The sequence below is a fragment of the Nilaparvata lugens genome, chromosome 14 (assembly GCF_014356525.2).
Source record: "Nilaparvata lugens isolate BPH chromosome 14, ASM1435652v1, whole genome shotgun sequence".
NCBI lineage: Eukaryota > Metazoa > Arthropoda > Insecta > Hemiptera > Delphacidae > Nilaparvata > Nilaparvata lugens.
In genome coordinates, this window is record NC_052517.1 from 14812954 (window position 1) to 14825178 (window position 12225).

A 12225-nucleotide genomic window follows, 5' to 3' on the forward strand; every position below is an offset into this window, starting at 1 on the left:
GTCCACTGAGTATAGAAATAGTGTATTAAGGCAATAGTAAGATTGGAGCATTAGTTTGGAAGAATAATTGAATCATGAATAATACAAATTACAGATTTATTTCAAATTCTGGATGAAATTTGGATTATGATTAAGCATTGATATTGGATTGCACTGGCCTTGAATCAGATTCATGATTCGAAGCTGAAACAATCTCACTTCAAGAAGGCAGTATGCCTTGAATCAGGATTGATTCACTCTAAACAATGAGCTTGAATCAGACTCTAATTGAGCTAGAATCACAATAGAATCGAGCTTGAATTTCGTGAAAGGTGTGCCAGGTGGCCTTGAATGGGGGGATTGCATCCAGCATGCGTTTCAAGCCTGAGTCAAGACTGCATCTCATTCCTGATTCGACCGTGCATCTCGGGCCTGAATCGAGCACGCAACGCGATCTTGATTTTAGCTCGCAGCACCAGCCTGATTAGAGCCTGCATTTCGATCTCGAAACTGGCTTGAACGATGTATAAACGGGCTCTTGAATTCAACTCATTTCGAGCAAAACGCATGCGAATGAAATCTTGAATCAAGCCCTCACGTTTGACAAAAAGAGCTTGTTTTGATTTCGATTCAAGTTGATTTTGCTGATTGGGGTTGTTTCTTACTGAGAGTTCGGCTCATTGATACTTTCTTCTTTGAGTTATTTGTAGGAAACTCACTATTATTCTGTAACGTTTCACTTCTGGTTAAATTGTATTGCCTTTGGTTTAGGTGTTTCTGAAGAGTAAATAGTTGTTTTCTTTGGTGAAGCGCGCCACCTATTGAAATTTTAACTTTACTCATTATTTAATTTCTTATGGAATTGTGTAAAAATTGTACAAAAGAATCTATCTAGCCTATAAATAGATAGAAATTTTATTGAGATCATATATTAGATAGATTATTGAAATAGTTATAGTTATAATTTTGCTTTAGTGTTAATGAATTTTTGATGAATAGTGGTGAATAGCAGTGTTTCTATTTCATCAGATTGTTGTAAATAAAGTAAGGAATAAAGTGAATCAAAAGAAGAGTTTTGATAAATGATAAAATACTTGAAAATGTATATTATTATCACCTTAATTGGGTAATAGAGTAGAAAAATATTGGTTTCTGTATGTAAATAATGTCAAGTGATTTATCTTTCAAATTTTATCAAGAGTGTATGAATTTTGTTAGAATAAAAAAAAAAGGATCAAAGATATATATATATAAAAAAGGGGTAGGCAAATGATCATTAGAGATGGAACATATTCTTTGGGACTGAGAACTGATTAATTTTCTTTTGAATTCTGAGTGTGGACGCATGTTCAGATATTTCTTTGTTTGAAAGACTTCAAGTTTTTGTTGGGAGTGGCCAATCCCTGCATTAATTTGTGGTCTAGTTTCTTCTGTTGTTAGATTCTAATTTTTTTTTTATTATTTCAACTGATCTTCATTTAATTTGTAATCAAGAGTTTTTATTTGATTTTTATTTGATGTTGAGTTTTGAATTAATAATTTTACAAATAGATGATTTATTTCTTGGAATAATTCAACTCTAAGAGTGAATATTTCTCAACTCAAATTCTTATGAAGCATTCTTCTCTGATAAATTCTATATATATGTTAATTCAATTTAAAAATTATCTTAGCTAGCTCAAATTTTTTTTTAGAATGTAGCTTTCACACACTTGAGTGGAGGGAGTATGTAACAATTTTGGACATGATTATTTTATCTTGTTTTTCTGTTATTTCGGTTCTAAATTCGATTGTATTATCAGCTTGTTTTTCTCAGTGAGACAAAGATGCACTTATGGGATCGAGCTGTACCCTTCGAATAATCTACTTTCTTGTTCTCTCCAGTTCTTTTTGCTATTTTCTTTCTCCCTTTTTCTGTCCTTGTTGGTAGCTTTGAGTTTGCATTGCTCTTTCTCTCTAGTTTCTTGTCTAATTTTGATAATTCCGTTTTGCTTACGTCACTGTCTTGTTTGCTACCCCGTCTTCAACGCTCGATGATCCATTCTGTCTCTGAATTTCGTGAGTGGAGGTTGTAAATTTAACTTTTTCCTTTGATTCCATTTTATTTAGCTTATGCTAAATTTTTCTATTTATTACAATATGTAGTTGATCAGAGACAGATTTCATACATCACAAGTTGTGATATTATTATTATTTTCTTTTTTTTTTTATTTCCTTTTTAAATATGTAAATTTTCTTGTTTGTCATTAAAAAAAAAAAAAAAAAAAAGAAAAGTAATCATGTCCGAAAATTTAATTGAGTATTTATTCTAGCTGGCCTAAGTTATGGCAATTTATTTATATTTGTTGAAAAAGCATTACAATAATTCACAATTTAGAAATATAACAACAAAATGAATCAATAGGAAATACAAATAAACATAAGGAACTACTTCCCCAAAAGAGCAAGCTCGAGCTTGGGGAAGGAGCAGCCGTACTTTGACTACTTACTTATTATTAATTAACATTACAGTATATACATTAACAACTAAAATCAAATCCTTTCAATAAACAAGATAAATCAGTGATGCTATAATAGATCAATATATTTACATACAATATGTGTTAGATGCAACAAAATTTGTAAATTATAATAAATTATAATAATGACCTGATATTGCCTAGCCCAGTGTATAACATGATATAAGATGTGGTACAAAATGAAATCTATTCAATTGGAATAATTACTATACTAATGTAATCCAGAAATTCTCGGCACTATCCCAGCCATGAGAGCTAACCAGATACTTTTTCAAATGTAGTCCAAAGTTTTTTTGGGCGAGTAAACCTCTCAAATTACTTGGAAGAATATTAAAAAATAATGGAGATAAATATATGAAGCTACGCTGACCAGCAGTAGTCAATAATCTAGGAACAGTAACCAGACCTGACTCCTCCCGTCTTGTAATAGCACAATCCGTTCTATTAATGAAATGAAAAAGTGATAGCTTCTTATAATATAATATGATGTGTTTCAGGTATATCTGTCTAATCGGTAGAACTGAAAATTCCAAAAAAGCCAATCTTGTTGAATACATTCTATTCTTTTTCAGAATAATTTTTAATATTAAATTTTGTATTGTTTTTACTGGTTTTAGAACATTTGTATATGCACCACCCCAACCCACAATACCATATTGGAGCAATGACTGTGCCAGTGCATAATACACTATCTTCATGACTTTCATAGGCAAAACAGAACGTAATTTCACAAATAAATAAATAAGTTTTCTAGATCGTGTAGTAAGCTGCGACAAATGTACATCCCACTTTAAATGCTGATCAACCATTACTCCAAGATATCTGATACTGCTAACCTTCTTTATTTTATTACAATTAACTGAACACCCTAAATCTACATGACTAAGACAATTTGGAGAATGCAAAACAAGTGACATATTAACTGGCTGATTCTGTATATTCAAGGAAAAAGAGATGTATTTTGTTTTGGACAAATTCAGAGTCAGTTTTCTTCTATCAAGCCATTTTTTTACTTCTCCCAGTCCCCTAGCAGCTGAGTCATATGTGCTAGCCCAGTTTTCTTCATGAAAAATTAAAACTGCATCGTCTGCAAATGACAATATTTTCCCATTGATTAAATTAAGGTTACAAAAGTCATTAATATAGATCAGGAAGAGGCAAGGTCCAATCACTGTTCCCTGCGGGATTCCCATTTTAACAGATTTATATTCACTAACAGTGTTATTGACTCTAACACATTGTTGCCTATTCTTTAAATAACTGCAAAACCATCCCAGTGCCACATCCTCAAGACCAAGGCTACGGAGACAATCAAGTAGACGATCATGGCAAACTGTATCAAAGGCTTTTGCAAGATCAAGAAAAATAGCTATTTGTCTCCTACCTACATCCAAGTTTAAGATTGTTTCTTGAACAAAAGCAGCAATTGCTTCCTGTGTTCCCATCCCCTCTCTAAAACCAAATTGATTTTTTGACAGAATATTATTCACTTCCAAAAATTTATGTAGCTGTCTCTTTACACATTTTTCAATTATTTTAGCCAAATTCGAAAGTAAACTTATAGGTCTATAGTTGGTAATTTTCCTTTTGTCTTGTGATTTGAATATTGGTTTTACTACAGTTGTTTTAAAAGAATCTGGAAAAATACCTTGTTCAAAACTTACATTAATAATGTGTTTGAGTGGAGAGGCAACAATACTTTTAACAGATTTTAAAACAGATACAGTAATGCCATCATGACCAGGCCCAGATGCACCTCTAAGACTCTCGATCGCCTCCACAACCTCAGTCTCTGATACATATTGAAAAGTAAAATAATCTTGCGGATTGTGGGGATTGTCTGGTTGCAAATCATCACCAGGCTCACTAGGAATATTTTGTACCATTTTCTCTCCTATAGAGATGAAAAAATCGTTAAAAGCATTAGCACATATATTGGGATTATCCCTAGCACTATAGACATTACCATCAATTTCAATTTCTTCCAAACACTCCTTCCTTATTTTACAACCAGCTACCTCCCTAACTACATTCCAAGTCCGTTTTACATCATTTCCAGCCTCCTCAATTTTTCTGCTATAATACAATCGTTTAGCTTCTCTAATAAGGACTGTCAATCTATTTCGATAACTTCTAAAATAATTTCTCAGATTTAAATTGAATGGTTCCTTTTTACATTTGTTAAATAGAGCTTGCTTTCTTCTAATAGAAAATACTAAACCTTGAGTAATCCATGGCTTGATTTTTTTAAACCTCGAACTAGATTTGGCTACATTTGTAGTGGATTTTTCAATATAGCTTTGTAGAGTTGCTACAAAGTTATCTGTTGAAACATTAACATCCCTACTAGAAAATACAGACTGCCAGCCCTCAGACTGGATAAGAGACAAAAGCCTATCATAATCGAGCCTGGTGGCAACAAGTGGGAACTGAGCAGCATTGTTAGTCAAGTCTATTTCACAACGAACCCTAAGAGAAGTAACATAGTGATCAGTAATACAAGTCTTCAATACCATGGGTTCAATGTGCTTATTAGTGTGAACATTACCGAAATAATGATCTAAACACGAAGGTGTTCCCTGAAATGGAACCCTTGTAAAACAATTCACATAAGATATAAGCCCATTTTCGTTCAATAAATTCAAATAAGATTCAGTGTGGATGTTATTTCTATTATTCAAGATATCAATATTTATATCTCCTACAAATATAATATTTTTTCCTAAATTTAAATTCGAAAGCAGCTCAGCTAAAGAGTTAACAAAGTCCTGGCAATTATCATTAGGTGATCTGTAAGCACAAACAATAACCCACTCCTCCTCAAAAATTTTCAGCTCTATCACGAGACAACTAGCCCCAACTATTGTGCATTCCCGCACATGAACATGATCATAATCTTTTTTCAAGTAAACTACTACACCCCCATTTCTATTTGTGTGATTCATTGAATAGTACTGATTAAAACCAGGTATATCACACCCTATGGGCCTAACACCTTGGTGACCCGTCTCAGATAATACAATCATGTCTATAAATGGCAATACATTAGCAAATTCTAAACAGAACTCGTCTAAATTCTTCCCAATGAATCTGATATTACTATGAATTATATCAAAATTTACACTGGGTTGATTAGAAATAATATTGTAATAATCATTAGAGTTATTCAAACATAATGTCTCAACTTCATCGAATTCATCTAAATTTTCAAAAATGTCCATAATAAAATTATTTTACTGTTCATTGTTAAACAAGTCTTTAGTACTTACATCTTAGAAAGGTCCAAAGGAATCTTTTAATCCAGTCTTTCTAAGTATCAATAAATCTGTGGTTTTCAATTTCTTAGTCTTTTTCATTCAATATGAATAATTACCACAATATCAACTTCTCAACTACACAAAAAGTATTTTCTGGTAACTTACAGATAATCTGCACTAACAAAAAACAAAATTTTACATGAGGTCTAGTGAACTTATTGATGTAGTAAGAGCTGAGGTAATCACTGTTCTTCACATTTCATCAATTTCCTCGATGTTTCCTTAAAGAAGTTATTAAATGAATTAGCATTGTCAACATCATGTGAATCAACACCTCTATTGTTAACATTAGTAAAAAATTTAACGACGTTCCATGCAGCTCAATTTTTATTTTATAAATGTTCTATTTTGTTGTTGAAATAATTTATATTTGCTTTCTTAATAGCAATTCTATACTCTTCCTTACAGCTTATTATATATTTATGTTTAAATTGGATAGTCTTACTAAAATGTTAAGTAAGCCATAAATTGTTTAGTCTTACTGAATTTTTTTAGTAAGCCATAATAGCTATTAAAACTATTTTCGAGTTTTATTTAATCAGCAGTATACCATCCATCATCTAGCTTTGGATTAAGCTACTAACTTTGATACGTTTAAGAGGATATGCAGCATCAACAGCCAACATATACCAATCAAATAACTTCTTAAACTTATCATTAGCATCATCAAGCAAATACACTCACTCGAATTTATGTTACAAATTAAGCGAACAAACAAATAAGTGTTCTGTTCATTAACTAACATAACTATAGCTTTTTGTTTACAATAGAGAAACACTTCGAGAGTCCTTTTTCACATGTAGGCTATTAAAGATTTGGCTAATGACTTAGAGAAACAATAGCATGAGTAGATATCCCATGGTATAGGTCGTTTATGTCGCAACTTTTACTGTTATCTCAAGCCGACAGTCCACGTAGTTCTTTCCCGTGAAGCTGTGTGACGCTGGTAGTCTCTCATACTGTGCCGTTTATACACTCTCACCCCAACAAGACAGTAAAAACCAACAGTAATTGATAATAATCGGTTCGAGATAAAGTTGCGACATGAACGCCCTATACCATGGGATATCTACTAACGCTATTGTTTATCTATGCTAATGATGATTTGACATTATGTGTATCGATAACTTGGGTCACACATCTGCTCTTATGAATATCAGTTACAATATTATCACTGCATTATCATTATCGATGTAACTGGTTTAGTGATTTCATTTGTAGAGATATGGATACCAAAACCTTTGAATTGCAAAGATCTATTTTGAATGTATCATTAACATAACATTGACATCAGTGCATATTAAATTATAATTACATTTTTATATAGCACATCATATTGTAATATAAAAATGGAATAGCTAAAGCTCCTCAACCAAATTATGTACGGTAGGTGATAAGTTTTGAATAGCCTTCACCAAATTATGTAAAGGGTCCTTGAAAAATGAGCTAATATTTCTTATGCTTACCAGAATTGATTTTAATGGTTAGAAATATTTTAAAAAATCAGATTCAATAGCCTAATTATTACAAAATTGGAAAACTCTTATAATAATATAATTTTATAAATGTAGGTACTATTAAATACTTTTAAAAATAATTGAAATAAAAATTTGAGCTATTCGCTTAAAGCATAACAAATAACTATGGTGTTTTACTTATTCTGACGTGTCCTTTGAGGTTTTGCATGCTAGGTTGCACCCCATTACTAAGACCTTTTTGAGAGCAAGACCTTTTTCTTTGTAAAGACCAAAATTACCGTCAACACAATTTATTTCTTCAATGTTATTTTCCATCACGAACTGCTTAATATTAAATCACTTTTTGCTATTAAAAAGAACGACTAGCAGTCAGAATGTTTTACAATAAATTAATTATTCACTTACTGTGACAACGAATTCTTTTGGCTTGAGATGGCTGACCTGCCGAAAGATCTCGTTGTCACAGTGAGTGATTAATTCATTTATTGTAAAAATTTATGAATGCTAGTCGTTCTTTTTAATAGCAATTTATTTCAATTAAACCGAACTGCGTTGGTTTGTGTTGGCGAAAACTTTGCCCAAATTCCAGTAAAGATCAAACTCTCAAAAAATTCACACTCTGTATCAAAAGAACCACTCTGTTTCAATTTTTTTTCAAACCTTACTATGTTCCCAACCAGAGAGCAATTTTGAATACCTCAAGGGCAAATCAGATTATTGTTTGTATAAAATTGTTTATCATAATACATTAGGAACCAAGAAGAGCATCAACATAATAAAAAATGTTTAAAACATGTATTGATTACAACAGCCAAATTAGGAGTAGTGTTGTTGTTCTTGAAAATATATCATGATCATCAAAGTCCTAAAGTGTACTTCTTATTCATCATTTCCAAAGTCAAGAACAATGTTGAAGGAAAATATTACCTACTTTAATTTATTATTGATATCAATTATTTTCTAGATGCGGATCTATTCCTCACAATATATCATTAAAATATGATTAAAGTTTGTTAAAATAGCTAACATCATTATTATATGTATTAGGTCTGTACAATGACAAAACAATTATTTTTTTAATTTGGAAGTTCAATTGCATTAGCTTCACAAACCATTTCCAAAAGATGTATTTTCACTTTACTAGGTACCCACGGTAATTGCCAACTTATATATTAATGTTTAAAATTTGTAAATATTTAATCTAGATTCATGAAATTATTAAATGATGCTGTTATTAAATTATGATTTAATCATAGATTTTATCATATATTTTTGGTAATTTTTTGAGTAACGATTTTCCTTGTTTTATTCCTCTTCCTATACCACCCTTACTTTGATGATAACAAAGGTTACCAGAATAAAAATAATAACATTTAGTGGCAGGACTACAATGATAGGTGCTAACTGCGTTAATTCAAAGAAGTTTGTGGCTGTGCAAATAAATATAGTAGGCTATACCTAGTTATAACATCAGGTCCCGCAAATAGAATAAACTCACTAGTACCGTAATTTACATCATAATATTATATTATGACTAGCCGTCGGGCTCGCTTCGCTCGACATAGCAAGGAGGCTCCGCCCCCTGGACCACCGACTGGATCGTCCAAAAATGAGATTTTCTTGCCTGCATTTTTCATTTGAGCATTCCATCAGAAAGTCAAAGTACTGAGAAAATGCAGAAAAGCTGAGAAAAACGTTGATTTTGGACGTATCTTTGATGAAATAATAAAGTCCCAAAATTTTTAGACCCTACCTAAACCTCTGTATCAAATTTGAACATTTTCTGTCTATTACTTGATGAAAGAACAGAGAAACGAAAAAAAACGCTAATTTTGGGCGTATCTTTGGCGTTATTTCAAATTCCTTCTAACACAACATTATTCCCCCCAGCTGAGCTTAACATTATTCCCCCCAGCTGAGCTTCTGTAGTAAATTTGAACATTTTCTGTGCATTTGTTCTCGATAAAGCGAAAAAAACCGCTGGAAAATGCAGATTTTGGGCGTATCTTTGGCGTTATTTTAAATTCCTTCTAACACAACATTATTACACCCTAGCTTAGCTTCTGTACTAAATTTGAACATTTCCTGTTCATTTGTTCTCGATAAAGCTAGATTATATTAGATTAAAGGTAGATTTTTAGTTCTGCGAGTGCGTGAGTCAGTCAGCCAGTCAGTGAGTGCCATTTCGTTTTTATATATAATATCGGGGAACGAGCTTCGTTCTGGAGTACAAAAGCATAAAAAAATTACGAAAGAAGAAATTATAATAACATTTATACAGAAATGTTTTATCTAATCACAGTAAATTAAGATTATTCCCAGAGGAATGCAAAAATTTCCCTCACAAAGGCCCAGTTGCACAAAAGCCGGTTAAATTTTAATCCTGATTAACTTCACGTGAACCAAATCAGAGAAGACCATTTCAAAAAGATGGATCCACTGGAATTAATCAGGATTGAAAATAACCCGGTTTTTTTGCAACCGCTAGCACTAAGTACCTGATTGAATGATTACAAAAGTTCAACAGCTGAGTCATAATTTTGACACAGTCCCACTCACTCACTTTCATCACCAACAGACGACGAAATAATTATTATCAGCTGTTTTTCCAAGGATGAATAATAATTATCCTTTTTATTTCCTTCAACGAGTTTTCCCAGGGATGACACCTAGTGCAATCTAATCTTTATATTATAAACCTTACTATGTTCTGAATTTCGTGAGAATCGTTAGAGCTGTTTTCGAGATCCGGTGAAATACAAACATATGAGCATCTAAACATATTAACAGAAGTTGCTAGTATATAGGGTAGATATATTACCATATTTTTATGTTTATTTTAGTTGTGGACTTGCTGTTATGAGTATCTACTAAATTGCACAGACTTGTTTTATCGAGAATGAGCGCTTTTACTTTTATATTAATCCAGCGCACATAATATGATGTGACTGTTAACTACAGTTGTGCGTGCAATTGTTTAGTAAGCTTGGCAGTGCATTAAAGATTGAAGGTAGGTTGGTAGGTGAGCGTTTTTAAGGGCCGTTTGCATAGTATCCTACATTAAAGCTGCGTTTACACCAAAGTTATTAACAAAATGTTAATAACTTAATCCTCATAGATTGAACATAATAACTTATCATACACATGATGAACATATGTGTTTGTCAAGTTCCGTTCAATCTAATAAAATAGGGATTAAATTTTTAAAACTTCGTACAGTAGGCCTATTCAACTTTGGTGTGAACCGCCCAGCAGCTTAATATTAGTACCTAAATCTAAAGCTGGAATCAAATCTGGTTTTTTGTTTAAACTAAGTACCTACTATTTTTCATCTATACTCTTTTACTATTGCACAGTGCAACTAAATGTAAAAGTAATTATAAATCTTATCATTTTTTGAGAAATTTCTCAATCGCTTTTCCTCTCCTATTACAGTACTGTACCTATCAGAGTAGGCTACAGCTCTAAACACACAAACGACGAATGAGTTATTAAAATAACCAATGAACTGCTGGTTTATTGTAAACAAAAAATAACTAATTCCCTGAAGAATTACATTAGGAACCGATTCAAGTTTTAATTCTGTTCACTCAAACTCGATCAACTCAATCTATCTTAGTTTAGCTAGCCTATCTAGGTCATCTATGAAAACGGCATTTTAAATTAATATACTGAAACAATGAGTAGAACTTAGACATCAATACTAGAATTCTAAAACTCAACAATTTCCATAAAGTTAGGTTATTGTTGATAATAGCCTGTTACTTTAAACCACATTATTAACACTGAATCTCAAGTTCATTTTGTTGATTCTTGTAATTCAAATCAAATTGTAAAATAGAATTCAACATCATAAACACAAATTAAAGATTCAAATTCAAATTACGAGGCACAGGTCAGTTAATCAGTTTGTACAACCAATTTTCTGCATTATCAAAGGCTATACGATATCGATAAAGTACAATGTATCGATAACAGAATCTCGATATATATTGTCACATTCTGAGGTGACCGCATTTGTCGTGTCATGAGGCGACAAATGCGGTCGATTTTCATTTTCTCACCTCCCGACAAATGCGGTCAGCGACAGAGTGGGTCACATTCCTGAGGTGACCGCATCTGTCTTGTCAAGAGGCGACAAATGCGGTCGATTTTCATTTTTGCAACTCCCGACAAATGCGGTCAGCGACAGAGTGGGTCACATTCCTGAGGTGACCGCATTTGTCGTGTCAAGAGGCGACAAATGCGGTCGATTTTTATTTCTGCACCTCCCGACAAATGCGGTCAGCGACAGAGTGGGTCACATTCCTGAGGTGACCGCATTTGTCGTGTCATGAGGCGACAAATGCGGTCGAAAAATGACCCACTTTGTCGTCGACCCAGTTTGGCGCTATACCTTCTGGTTCAGCGTTTTTGGCGCGTACTTTTGAAATTAATCGTGTACAGATCGGTGTTGACAAAATAATAAAGGTGTTTTCAATATGAACATCTTAGCGATGATTTATTATTGAATCAATAATAATTATTAATTTATAATTTGAAAAAATATATATTGTAATCATGTTTTTCCTTATAAAGTTTTTTTTTTTAATAATTAATGATGGTTTGTGCTGTCATCAATGAAAATTTGACTACTTTTTCTATGCAATTAGTGTTGATGAATAAAACGTTTTATGGAATATTAGCAAAATGTTAATAATTGAAGTTTCTTGATTTATGTCTACTACCTATCTAGACATTTATCTGGATAGATCCTGGCGTAGGAATGAATCAACAAAATATAGTATTCCGACTAATAAATAACATAAACACATCTTAGTTTGGTAGAATAGTCAATAAAGCTGTAAAATAATAAACTTTCCAGCCAATAATGAATGAATTTCTTGCTTTTCGACTATTCTGTAATTAATTCCATCAATGGAATAAAATACT

The 12225-nt window shown here is 32.3% G+C and overlaps 1 protein-coding gene across 1 annotated transcript in view; it reads left to right on the forward strand.

Moving 5' to 3' along the window:
* LOC111060672 (gastrula zinc finger protein XlCGF17.1-like) overlaps window positions 1–12225 on the forward strand; it is a 458016-nt gene that overhangs the window by 101123 nt on the left and 344668 nt on the right. The window lies entirely within an intron of this gene.